Here is a 6,000-nt window from a genome sequence, read left to right as displayed (position 1 = left end):
TCTCTCTCTCTCTACACTTAATTCCCCGTCGCCTTTCAAGGGTAAGGGGTTATTACTGCGTCTGTTCATCTCTCTCTCTCTCTCTCTCTCTCTCTCTTTCTCTCTCTCTCTCTCTCTCTCTCTCTCTCTCTCTCTCTCTTTCTCTCTCTAGCGAGAAGGGGACCTGAGGATGTGATGATGTTACTAGACCAATCACAACCTGAATCATTTCGTATAATCACATATATGAGTCATGACTGGACCAAGGCAAGACACTTCGTCTTGGCTTCATTGAACGGAGGTCAGCCAGTATAAGAAGGAATCATAATGTGGGACATGAGGAGATGAGGAAGCCGGCGCATGAATTTGTCAGCACGCGGATATGTTATCCCAGAAGTAATCATCTTCAGCTATACATTCGGAGAGTGTAAGCTTGTGTACGGAAGGCGTTAGCTTACTGGCCTGCCTCATTTCCCTGGGAAAGTAGATTGAATCTTATAGTAATGTTTACTCGCAAGATGGCTCATGCGGAAAAAAAGAAAACTGAGAGAAATCCCTTCGGGCTGCGCCAAAATATCATTCACACATAACCACTCCCTAAGCCCCCATCCCCCACCCACTCCCTCCCATGCATCAGAGCATCATCCATACACAACTATTTTCCATTCACTCCTATCTTATGTCTTCTCCCTTCCCTCCTCGACAGATATTCCCCTCTTTATCAACGACCCTTTTACGTCATTCTCGGTCGTCCCCGCCTCTTCCCTCTATTCACCTCTGACTTCGACACTTTTTTTTACTAATTTTTTTTTTTTTACTCATTCTTCCCATGTGTCCAAAACCATCCCAATACTCTTTCATTAACCCTATCTTCCAACGCCCCTTCCATCCCTGTTCTCATCCTCACCTTGTTTCTCACTCTATCTAGCCTAGTAACCCTTACCATAATTCTCAGACATTTCATCTCAAACACGGTTAAACTCTTCCTCTCTTGAGTTCCATATAGTCCTGTCGGCATAATCAATCCTTCATATAATCTTCTCTTAACATTCATTCCCAAATGTCTATTTCTCATTACACTTTTTAATCCCCCAAGATATTTACTTGCTTCACTCAATCTACATTCTACTTCCACCTCCACTCCCTTTCCCGCCACATGCGCTACCAAGAATCTAAAGCTATCCACTTCCTCCAGTCTCTCTCCCTTAATATTCACTTCCAGTTTGCTGCCATCCCTTATACATCTCATCACCTTACTTTTACTCCCATTTATCTTCAACTTCCTTCTTCCGCACACCTTCCCAAACTCTGTCACGAACTTCCTTAATCCCTCCTCTGATCCTGCTACAAGCGCAATGTCGTCAGCAAACAAGAACTGGCTTATCTCCCACTTTCTCCATTTTCTTTAACCATACCCAATCCTCGACCTATTACCTTATCGTCTACCTCTCGCACCACCTCATTCATGTATAAATTGAATAGCCAGGGTGACATAACACATCCCTGGTGATGTTCCACCTTAAACTCAAACCACTCACTCTCTCCATTTCTAATTCTAACACAGGCTCTACTACTTTCGTAAATATATATATATATATATATATATATATATATACTATATATATATATATATATGTGTGTGTGTGTGTGTGTGTGTGTGTGTGTGTGTGTGTGTGTGTGTGTGTGTGTGTGTGTGTGTGTGTGTGGTTGTGTGTGTATACGATATATATATATATATATATATATATATATATATAATATATATAATTATATATATATATATTATATATATATCATATATATACATACATACAGTATATATACATACATACATACAGTATATATACATATATACATACAGTATATATACATACAAACATACAGTATATATCCATATATACATACAGTAAATATACATACATACATACAGTATATATACATACATGTATACATACAGTATATATATATATATATACATACAGTATATATATATACATATATACATACAGTATACATATACATATTTACATACAGTATACATATACATATATATATATACAGTATACATATAAATACAGTATACATATACATATATACATACAGTATACATATACATATATACATACAGTATACATATATACATACAGTATACATGTATACATACAGTATACATGTATACATACAGTATACATACAGTATACATGTATACATGTATACATACAGTATACATGTATACATACAGTATACATACAGTATGTATATGTATACATATACATACATACAGTATATATATATATATACATATATACATACAGTATATATATATATACATATATACATACAGTATATATATATATACATATATACATACAGTATATATATATATACATATATACATACAGTATATATATATATACATATATACATACAGTATATATATATACATATATACATACAGTATATATATATACATATATACATACAGTATATATTATATGTACATATATACATATATATACATACATATATACATACAGTATATATACACATACATATATACATACAGTATATATATACACATACATATATACATACAGTATATATATACGCATACATATATACATACAGTATATATATACGCATACATATATGCATACAGTATATATATACACATATACATACAGTGTATATATATACATATATACATACAGTATATGTATATACATATATACATACAGTATATGTATATACATATATACATACAGTATATGTATATACATATATATATATATATATATATATACATATATACTGTATATATATACATATATACATACAGTATACATATATACATACAGTATACATATATATACATATATACATACAGTATATATATATATACATATATACATACAGTATATATATATATACATATATACATACAGTATATATATATATACATATATACATACAGTGTATATATATACATATACATACAGTGTATATATATATACATATACATACAGTATATATATATACATATACATACAGTATATATATATAAATATACATACAGTATATATATATATACATATACATACAGTATATATATATATATACATATACATACAGTATATATATATATATACATATACATACAGTATATATATATATATACATATACATACAGTATATATATATATATATATATACATACAGTATATATATATATATATATATACATACAGTATATATATATATATACATATACATACAGTGTATATATATATACATATACATACAGTATATATATATACATATACATACAGTATATATATATACATATACATACAGTATATATATATATACATATACATACAGTATATATATATACATATATACATACAGTATATATATACATATATACATACAGTATATATATATACATATATACATACAGTATATATATATACATATACATACAGTATATATATATATATACATACATACTGTATATATATATACATATATACATACAGTATATATATATACATATATACATACAGTATATATATATACATATACATACAGTATATATATATACATATACATACAGTATATATATATATACATATACATACAGTATATATATATACATATATACATACAGTATATATACGCATACATATATACATACAGTATATATATACGCATACATATATGCATACAGTATATATATACACATACATATATGCATACATAGTATATATATATACACATACAGTATATATACACATATACATACATACTGTATATATATATATATATATATATATATATATATATTATATATATGGGTATACAGATAGAGATATAATTATAGATGTATAGATTTTTATATAGATACATATACAGATATAGATATAGTTATAGCTATAGATATAGATTCTTTGCCTGAAACGAGTAACAAACAAAACACAATCCTTCCACTTCATCCGGTTTTGGGACCGTCTGTGAGGAGAATGTCGCTAGACGTGAAGAGAGATCCTTTATGGCACTGATGTCGCCCTGGAAAGCGTCCATAGGGCGACCTCGAAGAGAGAGAGAGAGAGAGAGAGAGAGAGAGAGAGAGAGAGAGAGAGAGAGAGAGAGAGAGAGAGAGAGAGAGAGAGAGAGAGAGAGAGAGAGAGAGAGAGAGAGAGAGAGAGAGAGAGAGAGAGAGAGAGAGAGAAAGAGACGCAGTAGCAGCTCCATGCCTTTGGCAGGCGATGGGAAATTAAGTGTAGAGAGAGAGAGAGAGAGAAAGAGAGAGAGAGAGAGATATGAAGAGACATAGTAGCAACCCCTTACTCTTGGAAGGCGACGGGGAATTAAGTGTAGAGAGAAGAGAGAGAGAAGAGAGAGAGAGAAGAGAGAGAGAGAGAGAGAGAGAGAGAGAGAGAGAGAGAGAGAGAGAGAGAGAGAGGGGGGGGAGAGAGGGAGGGAGAGAGAGAGAGAGAGAGAGAGAGAGAGAGAGAGAGAGAGAGAGAGAGAGAGAGAGAGAGAGAGAGAGAGAGAGAGAGAGAGAGAGAGAGATGAACAGACGCAGTAATAACCCCTTACCCTTGAAAGGCGACGGGGAATTAAGTGTAGAGAGAAGAGAGAGAGAGAGAGATAGAGAGAGAGAGAGAGAGAGAGAGAGAGAGAGAGAGAGAGAGAGAGAGAGAGAGAGAGAGAGAGAGCGAGAGAGAGAGAGATGAACAGACGCAGTAGCAGACCCTTACCCTTGGGAATTAAGTGAAAAAATGCAAAAACGTAACGCCCTTAGGGATAAAGTCTTATAGAAACTCGCACATATTAATAAACACACACACGTGCACGCGCATTCTCACGCAAGGAGAAATAGATGGAATTGCTCAACTTATGAAGTGTCTGGGGGTGGGGGGGGAGAAAATACCTGAGGAATTTTTTCATTAAATTGTTATGACTGAAGAAGACAATTAGTTCTTCCAATGCAGGAGGGCCATTCTGGAAAGATCGATGGGAAGAGGTTACGAAGGAAGAAGAAGCTGGGTCAAATGGTTCTGACCGTTCTCCTACGCGAAGTCTTTCCGATGGACACCAACAATGAGATCGACAAACACGGGTAGCAATACAGTCCGTCCCATGCAGGCAACAAGACACAATCCCACAAGAAGACATAATCCCACAAGAAGACATAATCCCACAAGAAGACATAATCCCACAAGAAGACATAATCCCACAAGAAGACATAATCCCACAAGAAGACATAATCCCACAAGAAGACATAATCCCACAAGAAGACATAATCCCACAAGAAGACATAATCCCACAAGAAGACATAATCCCACAAGAAGACATAATCCCACAAGAAGACATAATCCCACAATGGGCAATAATCCCCCATGGCAACCAGGGAGACAGAATCCCCGGAGGAGTTGTATATCAGGCGAGATGTATATACGATTGTCGTTCTCTCTGAGGAAAGCATACAGCCGAAACGTATGGGAATAAAATACCCCCGCCGTCATTCTGAGTTTTCCTACGCCAAATTTACGAAATCTTTCCGCTACAACTTGAATGAATAAATTTGTCTAGCGTAATCTAATTTATTCACTATAATGAGTAAAAATAGGTTATTTGTATAGAATAGGTGTGAGTGTACTCATTACAAAGAATTACAAAGGCAGAGCATGCCGACAGGAGACCTTTTGGTCCATAACTAGGTCGGATGAGAATATATAATAATGATAGATAAATAAATAAACAAATAAATAAATGATATGATAGTATAAATAATAGTAAATAGAATGAATAAATAAATACATTGGTATAGTTAAATAATAAGCAAATAGGTAAATAGTAAATAATAATAAATTGACATAACTAATAATAAATGAGAATTAAGGAAATAACAATAAACAGACAAATGAAAACAAAAATAATATAAAATAAGTAAACAAATAATATAAAGGAAAATAAACAAATAATATAGAATAAAATCAACAAATAATATAAAAA

Source organism: Oratosquilla oratoria, chromosome 44 (genome assembly GCF_046742065.1).
Source record: "Oratosquilla oratoria isolate Oo_2021 chromosome 44, ASM4674206v1, whole genome shotgun sequence".
NCBI classification, from domain to species: Eukaryota; Metazoa; Arthropoda; class Malacostraca; order Stomatopoda; family Squillidae; genus Oratosquilla; species Oratosquilla oratoria.
The sequence above is the reverse complement of the archived record's forward strand: the minus strand, read 5'-3'. Positions refer to the sequence as shown.